Genomic DNA, 18,249 nt, shown 5'->3' with positions numbered 1-18,249 from the left:
TTTTTGTAAGGGCCTCGTGGTTTGGCATGCTTTATGTTGTATACAATATCTATAATGTTTTCGCAGAATATATTTACATATAAAAAGGCCAAAGATGGACACTGGGCCAAAGCAATATCTAGATGATTTTTTGTTTTTGCCCAACAACATACAATTAATTTGATACCCTTCACCTTTGTGCACATGAATTAATGAAGTCATCGGGTTTTGGACATCAACTGTGAAGGTGGACACGCAATGTTAAATATGAAATTCTGAACTAACAAGAAAAAAGTTTAATGTTACTTAAGAATTGAATACTTAACAAGATTAAATGTTTAACTGGAACACGATATAGGGACAGTGCCATCTGTCATTCACTAGGTTGTTACACTAATCCCAAAATATAATCGGCAAAGGTTTTACACAAAACAAGCATATTACGGTGCCTAATATCACATATGAGTTGCATATTAGGGTCCCTAATATGCTGTCAAAATAACATCAGTTTATTGGCAATGACATACTATTATAACCAAAATGAATGTCACTACGCAAGAATAGGGATACTATGTGCCCCTGTAACGCACTACTCCGCCACAAAATAGTTAATGGATGCAGCTACGAACCACGAACCACACACGTCATATGGTGATGCTTTAACTCAGAGAACATACCAACTTCGCTATTTTCTTCCGTTCCTTTTTTGCACTATTCGTTGACCTTTGCATCTTGCTATCCCAATACCGAACTGCTCTGCGCCCAACATCACGAGTGATGGGATTATAAGCACCCATCACCAAGTCAAGGGCTAGCCTCATTCTTGTCTGATCATTGACCTCCTATAAAACAACAATGAACTTGTTAGGGATATGGCTGTGGTGGGTCATGCAATATGAGAGTGAGTCTATCTGTAACTTACCTCCAAATCAATATTTCCTCAAACCCAATTCAGTATCATCCATTGGCAGACCCAAACTCCACAATCATCCCTGCTTGTTAGTAAACGATAAGTGGGTAACCCAGTGCCTAACTTCCCAAAATGGAATCCACTAAGGCATGCATGTTTGTTTGGAATCAAGAATTAGGGGGTAAGAACTAAGATAGATCTGCTTGCTGGCCTACGGGTGGCTCCATAACGTCAAAAGTTGATGGGTATGGCTTGTAATGATATTCCTTTTTCCAAAATCTCTTGTCTTCCAACATGTTCTCAACAAAGAAGGCCTTACACAAATTATAGCAGTTGCAAATTATTCCCACACAGATGTATCATAAAATTTAAAGGTCACTATTAATTTCGGAAAAAGGCCATAGTTTGAGATAATCGGATACTCTTACCACAAACTTCATTTGTGAGACCCTTGATTCTTTGTGGTGGTTGTGCTTGGCGAAATCCAGATACAGCAGTTTGCAATTGACAAGGTCAATCATCATTAGATACCAATGGTTATCTCTATACATGGGGACATAAATCTGCGTCGCAACATGAAGAAATTATACCTAATACAGTACACAGAAACGTATTTCACATAATACCGTTGTTGAGATCAATATACTCACCATCCATAGATAATCTGCATATCCCATGAACCTACTGTGGATATATTTGAATGTGTCGATGGTATGACTGATCGGGCTAAGGGCCACTTGCTGCAAGAGGATTAACAACATAAGTAAACCTAGTCATACTTGAATCATGTGGTGAAATGTGTCAAAACATATATGGGGTCGTAACAGGTACCGAAAAGGTCATTGGAAGAAATCATGACTCATTCATGTTCTCATGCATTAACATCGAGCAGACAAGATTTATAACCTGCATGAAGAGGAAAATGCTTTTTCTTAAAAAATTGACATGTATGCGGATCCGATGCATAGGGTTTCACACAACTGGGTTGTACTTACGTCCTCAACAACCAACTGGCCCGAATGTAGTGCACCTCGATCTCCACAAAAATTTTCATCCTCCACCAGGACCTCCCTGGACCATAGAGTGTGAATTCTCAACTAATGTTTGTTGCCACACAACAACTGAGTAATATTCTTTGATAAACATCATCGTGTATATTCTTAACCGTGTATCTGACTGAAATAGACGTACATATTGTCTAGTTCGGGCGAGAATATATATGCCGCAATGGCAAGTTTCTTTCCGACGAAGTGCATACCCTTCGGTGGGCAGAATGACAAATTTAAGCACTGGTGGACCAAAATACACCACGATCAGAATAACACAACATTATTCCACAAGTGAACAAAATGTAAAACACCAAAATATTGTAGTCCATGTTTTTACCCGAGGCATGTCTTCAGCGCCATGATGATCGTGGTGAGTGTAGAAGGTGAAGGGAGTGCCATGCTCAGTTTGCCTCAGGTCAGACCCAGGTAACAATAATGAATCCAGGTCCTTAAAAGTTAGCTTCTGCTACACACACCAGAAACAAAGATTTTTTGTTAGACGCAGATAGTCACCCAAACGGACACAAAACCATTAACGCAATGTTAAATAAATAAAGCGTCACCTTCATCGACACGACCTTCATCTCGGCTGCTACTGCTTGATGGGGTTGCCCCCATGCTTATTCGTGCAACGTGAAGACTTCCTTTCAGAGGACGAACACAAGGTCTTTTTGGCACGCTGTTTTCCAAGAGGCATCTTCTGACCCACAGAGGACTTCTTTCCCTGTGGAGTTTTCTGTTTTCAATCGACTTTATCCGATTTTCTCCTTCCAGTCCTCAAACATGCAGCATGCCTTTATTTGGAGTCTTTCTCCCTTCCCCCCTTGGTCGTCCTTGGTTGTCTTAACAAGGGTTATCAACTCTTGAATGACTTTACCGTGATCCACCAGAAGCTCCGTCATGGTGCGCAACTAGTCATTGTGGGTCTTCAGAATCGTCTTCGTCACATTCCTATCTGACAGCACATTCAAATAGTTACGATAGTATAGGACCCCGAACACCCACCATTGATGTTTAAATAAAGACAAAGAAAACCACGTGAATTGTTTCTCGTTACCTCTTGAACCATGTTCAACACATTCAACATGTTGTCCTTCAGTGACTTGTCTCCACCGTCAGCTCCTTTTGCCACCTCGCTGCTACAAGAAAAATATAAATAGAAACCATGTTAGTTGGAAATGAGCTCCTAAATTCATTCAGTTAATGTAAATATAAATGCTCCATTGATACCTAGCAAGGGAGACGTCCACGTTGGTGGTTTCCGTAGCTTTGTCGACCAAAGTACTCTTATCCTTCATGGAGCTTTTTTCCTTCTCCTCCGAGATCGAATACTTTATTTCCTGTATCTCAGTTAAAATGACATTAGCAAGGAGAATAACAAAGGAACATTCCTCCTTTATTTTGCTAAGTAGCACCAACTTGGAACCAAGAAAAACCCATTTGGTATAATTAGGCCCAATATGATAAGAACCCTATCCAATGTCCATTACTTCCCAACGTGCTTTGTGTATCGGCGGACCCCAAAAATAAATTAAATTAATCATAATTTTAACATCAATTTTAAAATCAAAGAAAAATGGGCTTTGGTAATAATTGCAGCTTTTTTTAACATAAAGTACATGAAAACAGCTTCTTGCGCAAGAAAAAATTATAATACATATCGAGAGAGAAAGAAATCTTCTTCACTATACTCCTTATCTAATCAATGGAAAAGGTGGATGTGACGTCCATAGTCTAGGGGTTTAGGGTTATTATGCTCATCAGATATGACAAGATGATCAAAATCTAGTGAAAATAACTTTTTTCTTTCTAAGAACCAAAAGACAATTTTCAAAGAGGTTCAAATCTATTGAGATAAACCCTTGTTACAAGGTTCTCTTACATGTTATTTTGTAGGGTTTCATAACGCAAAATTAGAGGATTTTACCCTAATTTTGAGAGCATATTATTTCTAAAATACAATAATCGCAGAAGAGAAAATTATAATAAAAAAATCCTCATATTTGATTCCGAAACATATACACGCGGACCGCAATAATAAATCGATTCTCGAACAAATTCTCCCACACTTTTTTAAGTTTGTTTTCTGTTACGATAAAAATAGCAAATCATCATCCAACAAAAAAATAAAGTTCTTTGAAAACGTGCATCGGAAGTTTTTTTTTTAATTTCTCAGTCACAAATGTCAATAAAAACCTCTATCACTCCTCAAGGAAGCAATACTTCAACCAATGTAAAGGTTGGACGTGACCCCCAACAGTGTACGAGGTTTAGGGTTCACCATCATCTACCTAGTGACAAGATGGATAAATGACCTCTATCCCCTTCAACACGCCTCTTCCTAAACATCTTTTTTTCTCACAATACTCGTTTTCGAATATTTTTTTCATTTTCTCGTTAAAATCCTATTGATAGCCCTTCACCCTAATCCTTGCCATTTAGAAACATGTAGCTTGATACTACCCTAACCGACACCTCATTCTTCCTGGAAGCTATTTTTCTCGCATGACTACAAGATGAACTTTTTTTCTTTTAAAAATTAAAATACTACAACATTTATCCTGCCTTCATCCAAGTCTAAACACCCCAAAAGGATTTCATCCTACTGTAAAACTTATTCAAAAGTGAATTTGCGTGGCACTCAATTACTAACATCTAAATCAACTTTTGCTTCATCAAGCACAAAAATTACCCGAACAAAGAAACGGTAAAAAATGCAAACATCACAATCAAATTCAATAATTAAGAACTCAACAAAATGCTACTCCTGCAACAAAGAATTTCGCCAGATTCATAGAAAGTAACTTTTCTGAGCATAAAGTAAGACTCTACACCACACACACATTGTCTATCAGAGAAACCAGTATGAATCTTACACACATATAATAACTGGCCACATTGAAGTTTTAACATATCCATACATACCGCACCACTAAACTAATCAAAGCACAAAACACATACATAACAAACTGGACACGAGGAACCTTCTCCAACAGCAAAAGCCAACCCACCTGCCTAGTTGAACATCTGGTTGTAGAGTCCCAACCTATGCTTTAGCTCAGCGTTCTCTTTCTCTAGTATCATTACACACTTCGGCACCGACAACCTTGCCACGCACTGTGCCTCAGCAATCTCTTCCTTGTAATGAAGAGAAACTTGGTAATTAAAGTCAAATATTTTCACTTCCGCCTCCTCCAGGAGCCTCTCCAAAGTGATGAAGGTGGCGTCCTGCCTTGCCAATCGCTCATCAGTCAACAGCCTCCCAGACACAAAGAAGTTAATCCCCTTCACGGTGCTTTGCAAAAAGACCCAAAGCCATGATAGTTCTTTCCTTCCATGAAGACACTGTCATGCAGGAACAAGACTGGAGGACCAACCTCAAGCTGATCACAAACCCTTAACAGCAGTTGCTCCATGTTTTCCATAATCACAAACGAAATGGGGTCAAACATTGGTGCGATATCTACAGTCACAGATGCAAAATAAATTACCAACACATCGAGATCAACTGTAACATGACACACAAAAAACTAACATAAACCACAAACACGACAAAAACGCACCTAAGTCATGAAGCAACAAGTCCGTCGTGGTGGTGCCAGATTCGCTACTCCTACCTCCCGTAATACTGACATACTCTCTAACCTTGAGATCTCCAAACCTTACTACCAACTCTTGAATCTCAGGTACCGTCTCATCACCGTTGGGGTCTTCGTTTGGCAAATTCCACCACGACTCCGCCTCGCGCCTTACCATGAAGCCTTTGAACTCGCTCTCCTTGAAGCCATATACTTGTTGATTGCATTCTTCCCATAACGTATATATGTCGGGCTTTCTTCCTCTCTTCAACATGTAATAACAGAACCGACCAGTATCCATGTATGCAACTAGTTATGTGAATTTAGCTACATACAAACCCCGTGCGAAAGATACTCCCTTATATAAAAGAAGCCTTCTCAGCTTCCCCACTCTATTGAACCATCATAGCCCCTTCGTTGGGAACTTTCATTATGATAATATGTGCATTCATTTTGATTCAATATTTGTAATTTGTTGGAACTTAAAATTTTTTGCATTTATTTAGTTACACCATAAACTTAAAATTTTTTCGCATTTATTTTGATACAACCTCTTTTTTGTTGTATAAACATGAATATCCACGTGTATTAATTTTTGTCCCAATTAATAATAATAATGCCATTTTAGTAAATCCAAATATTTTTCTCATGGCATATCCTCCTTTTACATCACCTTCTAAAAATTTCAATCTCGTTTTATTATAGAATTTTTCTATTTTATTTCGTTACTGATTATTAAAAATACGACAAAAAAAATTCAAATATCAATTATCTTTATTTTTCTTAAAACATGTATTTTTACCCATAATAACATTACGGAAATATGAATTTTGCTGAAGCTATGGTCCACTTTGTTCTGCCAGTATAGATTATGCATGCTACAAAAAATTTATAGAATCAACCTACTTTCACACAAAAAAGTCGTACATTCACAAAAGTCTCTAGTTAAGCAAACCAAGGTCTCTGTATGTTAAAAATCAAACAATAACTTTTTTAGTTATTATATTTATATGAAAAGGCTTAATTTTCTATTAACCCTTAATTTCAACATTCGTTATCTAAAATTTGAAAAAATTTACTGTGTATACTATTATATTTAATTAGGTGTTAAATCTGTCGCACAAATAGAAATAATTAATTTTTATTTATTATGATTTAAAAATAATATATTTTTCTCTATGTATTTAAAAATATAATTAGATATTAGCGTATAAAAATATATTTATATTTACAAAATTAACTGAGATATGGAGTTTGTTCGTTTTACAAGAAAAAACTTTATTTTACTTATAATAAACAATATTGGGTGACACATTTTGATTTCTGAATTACTAAAATAAAGTATAAATTATAAATTATCTATATACAATGGGAATGGTAGAGAGAAATAGAAAATTATTGCGAGATAGATGAGAGAATTCAAAAATGAAGTTTATTAATTTTTGAGGTAAATATTTTATCTACATTTTAGTTAGAGAATGTGATGTGACAAATTTAATTATCAAATTAGACACTAATGCATAAGCACTAAATAAATTACATATACCGAGAGAAGGATAGAGACACATAGAAAAAGAAAAGAGAGGCTGGTGAGATAATTTACAAAGATAGTTTATCAATTTAGAGGAAAATATTTGTTTTCAATTGCAATGAGGGACCGACATATGGCACATTTTGGTTGTAAAATTAGTAGAAGGGAAGGAATAATTCCTTACTTTTCGAAGGAAGAACTCTTTCATTTCGGAGAGAAATATTTCATTTTAATTGCAATGAGGGAGTGACATGTAGTTTTGGTTGAAAAATTAGTGGGGAGTAGGGTAGAACTCTCTAATTTTAGAGGAAAAGATTCGATTTCAATTACAATGAAAAAGTGATATGTGACATATTTTGGTTATAAAATTAGTAATATGTAATACATACAATAAATTTACATTTTCAAATAAAAAATTTAAAACCCTAAACCCTAACCCCTAATTCTATGCAAAGACTTTCATCACATATATTAAACCCTCAATCCTCAACTAGCTATTCTCATTTTCAACCAATCAACCCTAAACCCTAAACCCACCTAACAGACTTTCATCACACATATTAAGCCCTAAATCTTCAGCTAACCATTCACATTTTCAACTGCTAAATCTCCGAACATAAACTCTAAACCCTAGTACATATGAACTCTTATTTTCTCAAATTATGTATAAAACATTTCAAATCATTAAACACTACTCTTCCATATTACAAGTATTATATTAAATCCCACAGCAAAAAATCTAAACTCTAAACTCTAATCCTAAATTTTAATGTATACATTCTAAACCCTACCCACTCAGCTATAAATCCTCCAACGTCAACTCCACAACTAAACCCTGAACTATACCGCCCAAGCACCTTCTACTGTAGGGTATACTAGTCTCTAACATGAAAATCTTGTCATTTCACTACTAGCAAGTCAGCAACCATAAATTCTCTACCCTAAAGACTCATGTCTACAAACTCTTACAACCTAAGCATTAATAAACTCTAACTCTAACCATAAACCCTTAATTGCAAACCATAAACCCTAATCCCTCACCATTTAACCCTAATCCTATACTTTGCATACGCTGGCAGACCCTTATTCAAGAATGCTACAGACTTCTTTTTGTTTTTTTCAATGTCACAGCTAAATACTACTTCATTCTTTCCTTCATACAACGTTCTTTTTTTCTTCACTCTTTTATGCAACTTCCATCACAACTTTTCTTTTATTTATTTTAAGTATTTCATAACAACTTTCTTAATATAGTCGAATTTTTTTTTTGGGCCTACCACTACTAGTCCAGCCAACTTTCTTCATATCCAACTCAAATCTCAAACTCAAAATCTAATTTCCACACTCCAATTAGAATAATAAAAGTTACGGTCCAAAACCCCTCAAGCAAACAAGTTAGGTCCACACCACTTCATTTAAAATCCTGCGTGTGGTCCACTACGCACACACTCAATTGAAATTTTAATTACTTTAATTAGATCAATTAATTAACATCAATTGTCACTTTCATCCTTTGTCATTGGGGGAGCCGTACCTGTTCCTACTGAGCCATAGATAATCCACCCATGAATGACACGTGCAATCCGCAGGTAATAAAGAATCTTTTTTTCAGCACCTTAGAATTTTACATAAAATAAACAATAAAAGAAAACATAGTTGTTGCGTGGACTTTGAAACAATGAAAGTTGAAGATTGTAGTACAACTATAACTACAACTACAACATGTGACTAACCTTTAAAGGAGGTCCCCTTCACTCTCCTATGATCTATCACTCACATAGTCACAATTTTAAGGCCTTTTGATGTAAGAAAGTATTTTTTTCAGTATTCTTTTACTTTATTTTTTTATAAAAGATTAAAAATAAAAATGAAAAACAAAGATAGTGTTTCAGTATTTTTTATTTTATTTATTTTCACTATTTTTTTTGTTTTTTCACGATATTCTTCAACCCGGTAGAATAAGAATTAATCTGTTGTAGTTCAAAATTTCATTTAAGTGTTTGTCGTTGTCTAATAAATTGTTGCATGCACAAGGTGAGATTCGAAACCATGATACTAATTTTTTATTGGATCTCTAAAGCATTGCATAATAATAAAAAATAGGTTTAATTACTCTGTTGATCCTTGTAGTTTCACAAAATTTTTAATTAGATCTCTATACTTTTTTTTCCTTTTAATTGAGTCCTTGGACCAATTTTTTTTAATTAGATTCCTATACTTTTTTTCCTTTTATTTGGATCCCTACACTAATTTTTTTTATAATTAAGTCCCTCTTGACATGAGGTACTTACCTACGCGTACGCATAACAAGAAAACGCACACGCAAGCTGCATTTTAACACTTCTACGCATACACGTGAGTCATGCGTATACGTGACCCCTATTTCAACAAACATGGTTTAAATCTAAAAAAAATTAACATATAAATTTGGTTTTTAATTGAATTTTTTTATTATTATGAAGAACTTCCAAACTCACATCTAGTGATCCAACATAGGTTGGTGTGATCTCTCTCTCTCTGAGTTTAAGATTTAGAGTATTAATATTTTCGGTTATATACACACTCACGGATATATCGGGTTCATTTTTCTCTAATCACCAATTAGGGTACATTTTTTAATCCAAGTACATTTTGACTGAATTTAATTTGTTTCTAACAACGGAATAAGATAAGATAGAATAAGATATAAATAACAAGATATAAAATTTTTTGTTCTTATATTTTGTTTAATGATAAATTAAAATAAATTATAAAAATATTTTTTTTGTTAGGATGAATACAAAATATACTAATTTAATATTTCTAAACATAATATTTCTATTTATATTTTATTTATTAAATATAATTTTATATCTCTGTATCTTTATCTCAATATCTCGTGTCTATACATAAACGCAGTCTTTGTGCCTGGCTCAGGATCTCACCCACTGCAGAGTGCAAGTGCAGACGGTAAAACATTCCATCGTCCAACAAAAAAAAAAATAAAAAGTAAAAAATTAGTTATTCTCCTAATGGCTCATTTTGCATTGTGATTTGTGACTTGTGTTTTTGGTCAAAGTAATTTCACTCGAATATTTTATCTTCAGATCAAAAAATATAAAAATAAAAAATATGTTTGGGCCTTAACCATAACTATGACTAAGAGTATGATAATTTTTTCCTTGCCCGAAAACAAAGATCTAATTGCTGGGACAAAAACCGAAAACAAAATTGATAATTATTAAGAAAGAAAAAGATTAAAAAAAGTCTTTTAGGCTTTTGGTCATTTTTATTTTGGGTATTACAATCAATGTACACACGAGACACTACCAAGTTCCAAAGTTTTATTTATTTGGTTTGCAAGGCTGTGGATTAACTAACTGAACTAGGCCTTGCATTCCTTGGGCTTTCTTATGCATATTTATTATTGTAAATTATTATAAAAAAAAAATTAGAGATGGTCCCAACATGGTCCTTAATAATTTTTTTGAAACACTACGAGATCTTCAAACAAAAACTATACTTTTTTCGATCTTTAATATTTAATTTCGTGAGAAAAATTAGTCTCTATATCAATGATTTCTATTCAAAACATACTTATGTGATACATTAATCATTAATATATCTTCCATTTAATTTTTATAAGTAAAAACAATTTAAAAATTATTAATATTTTTTAGTTTTACACAATAAATATAACTAATATATTTAAAACAGGTAATAAAAAATAAAAATAAAAACTAAATGGTCTTGATAATTATCCTTAAAAAACAACGAGACTCCCAACAAAAGAGAATTTGTTAATCTTAGTTGGTTCTTAATGGATAAATCAACAATTTAACATATCATGTAGACTTATAAAAGATAAAAAATATTGATAGAAGAACTAATCAATCTTATAAAAGTAAAGATTAAAAGTCAAAAAGAATTTTTTTTGGTCAAAAGCCTCGTATTTTAAAATAACTGTGAGGGTCGTTTAAGATTTTTTCTCAAAAAATAAAGAGCAGGTCTTTGTGTAATTGTGTGTGATGAAGCCACCAACTTTCATATATAATTTTTCAGATTTTTTTTCTTTTAATCATTTGATAAAGTGTGATTTTTTAATGTTTAAAAAAATTCTATTATATCAAGATCAAAGGTGATTGATTGGTTGATTAAATTTTGTTTTAATTGGCAAAATATATTTCAAGCACACATGGAAAAATAAGAAATGGATCTTTTGAATTTTTTCTCCTGAACTATTTAGTAAAGTATGATCTTTTACTTGACATTCTTAAGTATGAACAAAAAAAATTTTAGTAGTCAAGCTAGTTCCTGAAAAATAAGTCATTTTTTAAATTTGTTCCTAAATTTTTTTTTTCAATAATCAAATTGATCCTTTAAAGATTACGAATTAACCATATCTATTTTTCAGTTACTTCACTCATAATTTCATCAACGATTGATAATGTGAAATATTAACTGATAGCATACATAACATATAACATGTTCAATTGAACGTTGACTAAATATATTTATGAAGATCTATCAATTTAGTTATTAGATTATATTGAGAATATGATATTTGTAATTAAAAAAATGACTACATTACTAAATTTTCGTGAACATATTTGGTTAATATTCAATTAGATATATTAAGTATTATATATGTTATCAATTAATGTTTTATAACATCAATTTTTGAAAAAAAAATTATTAATGGAGTGACTGGAAGACAAAATTTGTAATCTTTGAAAAACCAATTTAATTAAAAAAAATTTTAGGGATGAATTTAAAAAATATCTTATCTTTTAAAAACTAATTTAACTATTAACGTATAAAAAAATATAAAAAAAATATTAAAAGATAAAAATCACACTTCATTAAATAATAAAGAGAAAAAATGTAAAAAATCCATTCCCTAGTTTTTTTTTCATATGTACACTGGAAATATATTTTGCTAATTAAAACAAAATTTAATTAACCAATTAATCACCTTTAATCTTGGTGTAAAGTGTAATAAAAACTTTTTCTTTTTCCAATCACTCATTCACTCTACACCTCTTAAATCTAATTTAGTATCAAATACGGCGCATATTTTACAATCTAATATATATAAAGGAATCCAAAGAAATTTAATGCATAATTTTTTCCTAAAATATCCTTCTCAAATATTCATCATAAAAAATTTGTTATTATTTATAAAATTTGAACACAAAAACTCCTAAGAAAAATATCATACTTTCCGTCTTAACCATCAATGTTTATTACTGATACTAGTATAATATGGATTTCACACATTGTCAAATAGCACAAGAAAATGAGTAATTTCAATTTAAAAAAAAAAAAGTTACAAAAATGATTTGTTTTCATGAAATGACTTGGTGGTTAACGTTGAGCTTATCTACTACTTACTAATTACTACATACATACTTTTGCTTTTGTTTTTGGGATTACATACATGACACATAGATGATATCCCTTTCCTTCATCAAAATCCGAAGTGAAATATGTCACAAAAATGTGAACGATGTTCATTTCCGACCACCCTATCCTAATTAAATTAACAAGTAACATTTACAAATGGCAAATTAGTCACAATCCTTTCAGTTAGGTTCCTTTTGTTTGTTCTTGTTTATCATTAATGCATGGAGCATCTTAGGCTTTAGCACATAAGAGTGCCACTTTTTATCTGTTTTATTGCTTATTATTTGGGTCTCAATTAATCTTAGGAGACCACTTAAATAAAAATATTTATATATGTCGTGTTATTATTAGACATCTTTATTAAACTGATTAATAATTTATTTTTTAATAAATCAACACAAAATTAATTTATTATAACAACAATAATAAATTCAATTTTCTGCATTATAATTATTAGACTGGGTTTAATCTGATCGAATTACACAATTTAAACCGAATATTTTTAAATTTTTCGATAAAAAAACAAATATATCTCTGATTTTTTGTTTTGTAGACATTTAAATTCCTAAAAATTTAAAAATACAATTAGATTCCTAAAAAAATTGGTTTATTATTATTGTTATAAAAAAATTAGTTTTATTCTAATTTGTTAAGAAATTAAAAAATAACCGATTTATTAATACGTTCAATAATAATGTGACACAAAAGTATCTTTATAAAAAGATGTTTCACGCGTCTTTATAAGAACGTCCCTTAATCTTAATTGTGTGGTGGGTTTTTTTCAAGCCGAGTCTGCAGCACGTTGCATACTTGAATAGTAATACTAATGTTTCTCATATCTTTAACAAAAATTTAGTTATAAGAATGTGATGCCACAAATTAAAATAAAGCAAACATAACTTATTAAAAAGAACAATACTAGGGAATCAAAAGGGTATTAGCAAAAAATCAGCCAAATATTTTTGGGTGAATTCAAAATCTTTATGAGTTAATATATATGGATGTTTCTTCTATTAAGTATCAGAATGTTTCTTTTTCATACTAAATAAATGTTCTTTTATATATTTTTTGAATTTTTTTGTATTGCAAATGTGAATGTCTCTATTTCTTTAAGAATTTTATATTTTTTTTTAATTTTATAGATATTTAATTATTTTTGCTAAAATATAACTAAATATTTCTTTTGTTAAGTATTAGGATATTTTTTTATATTAAATGAATGTTTTTTTTTATAATTCTGTAATTGTGTAGTTTGCAATCTCTTTAATCATCAAAAGAGCACCTAATATCCGAAAACGAGTACGTTAATTAGGTATGGTGCAATCACTGCAAAAATGTTGATTTGTTCAACATAAATAAATATTGAATGTTGATTACGATTGAATTGGGTTGGACAGTTGGGGACTTGGGGCATGTGCTTGAGAAGGAAATGTTGCAGCCGGTCCCCAACACTTTTTTGTTGTCTTGTGTTGCTGGCATGTGAATGTGAATGTAATTAACGTACAAGACTAGTGGAAAACGGAGATTTCGAGGCATCACCATCAAATGGGTTCCCAAGCGAGGCGATAGTGGAAAGCCCCACCGAGATCCCAAGTTGGAAATCAAACGGCACCGTAGAGGCGCGTGATGAGGAAATTGAACGCGTTCTGGCGAGTAACACCGCGGTTGAGGGTGGATAGGATTTGGAGGAGGTGGTTGAGGAGGGAAGAAGAGAAGGTTTCGTCGGTGACGAAGTCGAAGATGGATTTCGTGTTGAAGCAGTTGTCTTGGATGCCCTTGTTGAGGGCGTCGCGGAGAGCATGGAAGTCGCCGGCGCTTCTAGCAGCATTGGTGAGAGAGAGGTCTGTGTGTGTGATTGTTAGAGGTGGATAGGTTAATGTGAGAGAGAAGAGGAAGGTTTTTATAGGTTTTAATTAGGTTTACTTAATCAATTTAAAAATTTTTAAATTTTGAATTTAAAAAATTTAAAATTAATAATTAATATAAATTAATGTGGTTTTGTTTAGTTTTTGGCTAGTAACCTCTTGCTTCCATATACTTTTTCATTAAAAAAAATATTTTTATTATGTATTTATTTATAAATATATGTATTATATTCAATTTATTTTAATATATATATTTCATATTTTAATGTATATTGTGTTTGAATAACTAATTTAATAGTTGTTTTTTCTGTGTATATAAATGCTAATGTTAATAATTTCATAAAATCAGTAATTTACATACTTTTTTGTCAATAATTCTAAATTCTGATTTAGAATTTTTAATTTTTAAACCACCAACACAGATGAAATTAGAGTATTTTTGTTATGATAATTAGAACTAAAGATCTAGACCTTATAAATTTTATACAATATTATATTTTTTTATAAAAGAATAAACTAACTGTCAATACAATTAATTAATAATTTTTTTATAATTATAATAAGACTAATTTTTATATTAACAAATTAGACTAAAAATAAAATAAAAATTTTAATAACTAATACTATAACTAATCATTTAATTAATGTAAACAAATCAATTCAAATTCTATATATACACCAATATCATATAATTTTTTAAGTAAATCACATATTTAAATAAAATGAAATTTAAAATTATTTAAATACAATAAATGAGAATTAGTTACATTTCGATATTGTAACAACTCTATCTAAACTACTAATTGATTATATCTAGATATTGAAGCATGAAAAAACTCATAAACAGCTAAATGTTTGTAGAGTAAATGACCATTTGTACCCACAAAAGATACAAATGCTGACAAATGTAACCATAGAAGAAGGAAACTCACCTTGTAACCACGGAAGATGACCTCCGTGTGCCAGAAATACCCTGACCTTGGTTACGCATCTGGTCCGTTAATATCCGAACCTACGTGGCAACAAAACCACTCCAAACCTATCTACGTGTAATCCAACGTATACCTCTACAAAAACTGAAACCCTAGCATGCCTTTCTTGTTCCTTTCTTCTCCAATATTTACCCTAACCCAGAAATTGAAATCATTTCATTTTCGTTTCTTCTTTAAACACGAACACTGACAAAGAAAAATCCTCTAACCCCTGGCCATATCTCTGTGCAAATGTAACTCTGCTATAAGTAATGTAAGTTGCAGCAATACTACGAGTTCGAGGAAGAAGAAGGAAAAGAAGCTTGATAGGAGATGCTTTTGTGGACTGGAGGTTGCGTTAATGGAATCTGGCACGGTAACAAACCCAAATAGATGGTTCATTCGATGTCCTCTCTGGAAGGTAATGGCTTAGCATCTTTCTTTTTTTTTCTTTTTTTTTTGTGAAGGTTCCATTTTTTATATTTTCGTTGACAGTTGGATGGGTATGGGTATTTTGATTTTTTAGACAAGAGACTGCAAATACTTTATATGGGTGGATGAGATCGAAGAAGGTTGGGAAGGTCTTGCAAGATTATTAGCTAAAAGAAATACAGAGCATTGTTATACAATATGTGAAGATGGGTTGACAATCACTGCAGTTAAAAGGGAGAATCAAGAAAGCTTCTCCATGATTGCAAGGAAAATTAAAAAACTCAGGGGTGAAGTTAGAACAAGTAGAGTGTTGCTTGTAACTATAGCAGTGGTGGCTGTGTTTTATTTAACTTGTGATTTGTATTTAGTGATGAAAATATAGGATTAATATAATCTGGAGATTGTTGTTTATGAACATTGTTTGTTGTTAAGAATGACAAACTAGTTTGAACCAATTCAGTTTGTTATATTTGATAGGAGTAGTCATGAATGATTAATTAGATGGCATAGATAATCATGTGTATTTGCTTTATTTGACTAAACAGGTCCTATAAAATTAATGAGATGCTGTCTAAAATGTTCATTTATCATGTATTAATTCTTGGGGTACAAAACTGCAACACAAGTTTATAATTCTATAACACTGTCTTTAAAGGTTAAAATAAACTTCAGCTTGTGATACATTGTGGATTCATAGAGAAACACAAGAGTGTAGTATTTGTTAAAAAGTACCTCATATTACCAAAATAAAATTAAAGAGTCTATAGACTGTGCTCAGAACATCATAACAACATAATGAAACAGAAGAGTCTGTCATCTCTCTTGATCACATGAAACATACCAAAAAAACAAGCCTAAAAGTCTAATTCAGATTAAAACAAGATTGAAGAAGTACATCAAAATAATTGGTTTTCATCAACTAAACAACTATGATTTTGGAGTTGAGTTGCTGCTCCCGCTTGAAACAACATTACTGGGTCCACTAGAAGTTCCTCTACCTCTGACCGTTGTTCCTCTGCCTCTAACAGTTGCACCAGGTGTAGGCATAAACTGCATAAAACGTGTGGTTGTTCCAGCACTAGCACCTTTCATTGTTTGAGGTGTAACCATTGGTGTTGTTTCTGAGTTAGTTGTGAGAGGATTGGTAGAGGGAGGTCTGGTAGATGGTGGAACAGTTGGAGGAGGTCTCTTAACACTTCTCCTTTTAGCAGGATTTTTTATTATTGTAGGGTTCGGTGGGAGATTTGGTTGAGTTTTCTAGAGTTGATACAAGAAGCAATAGATTAGTGATTACATAATGTTACATAGTTAATGACAAATGAAATGAAATGGCACTTACAACTGCAGCTTGTGGGACTGCTAAACCACTTCCCTCATTAGTGCCTGCTGCTGCTGCCTCAGCATCTGCAGCTTTCAAAGTTTCCTCCCAATACATTTCTGCCAAAACATCAGGATCTTCATCCCCCGCATTTACGTGCTCCTGAGGTGCACCACTCCCACTAGCCATTGCTTCTTTCCTCTTTTTGCAACTTCTCTTGTTGTGAACCGGCTACAATCGAAATAGAAAATTGTAGTAACATCATTTTAATTACAGACAATATAGTTACATGCACATAAAATAGGAAATTGTTATAATGTAAATTACACAATGATTAAAGAAGATACCTGCAGACAGTATTTGCAGACAATAGTTCCATATTTTCTTTTCGTTCTATGAGGGTCGGGGATCTCAGCAGGACCATCATTTCTCTTGTCTCTCTTAAGGGAAGGTCTCCCAATGGGTTTCTTATAGCGAGGTGGCAGAATAGGCAACGTATCTAGCTTCTCCCAAAACTCTTGGCTTGGAACTAGAAGCATTGAATATTGATAGGTTGCATTGTATGCGCCCATCGTTAGCCAGTTATGGGCAAACTCCTCAGGTCTTCTGTTCTGATAAGCTAAGGCAGCACATACATGCCTGCATGGTAGGCCAGTTAGTTGCCACACTCTACAGCTGCATGTTCCCTTTCCCAAATCCACACTAACTTTTACCGGTAAACATTGTACTTCATACACATTTCCAGCATCGTCTCCAGTTGACAGAGGTCTCCATTTATTGCTTTCTCTTTTCTCCCTCTCAAGTCTGCTCTGTTGTGTAGGGGTTAATCTTCCGTTGTATCCAATTAGTGCTTTCTTATTTCGTGCTATAATTCTCATGACATAGCATCTAACTTCTTCAAGCATGGTGATGATGGGTTTTCCTCTCATCTTCTTAACCTTACTATTAGTGGTTCTAAAATATTTGAGAATTTTATTTACATACTATTATAATTTTTTTACTAGGGTAAGTACGATTTTGGTCCCTAACGTTTTGTGCCAGAATCGAAATCGTCCCTCTTGTAATTTTCGTATTAAAATCGTCCTTAACCTTTTTAATTGTATTAAAATCGTCCTTTTTAATAAAATTTTTTGTTTTATTCCTAAACTACCCCTATTCCTATTTTAATAATAAAAATTATATAAAAAAAAGAAAACGCGTAAAAACGCGTTGGGGTGGGAGAAGAAAATGG

Source organism: Arachis duranensis, chromosome 3 (assembly GCF_000817695.3).
Source record: "Arachis duranensis cultivar V14167 chromosome 3, aradu.V14167.gnm2.J7QH, whole genome shotgun sequence".
Lineage (NCBI taxonomy): Eukaryota > Viridiplantae > Streptophyta > Magnoliopsida > Fabales > Fabaceae > Arachis > Arachis duranensis.
Note: the sequence above shows the minus strand (reverse complement) of the source record.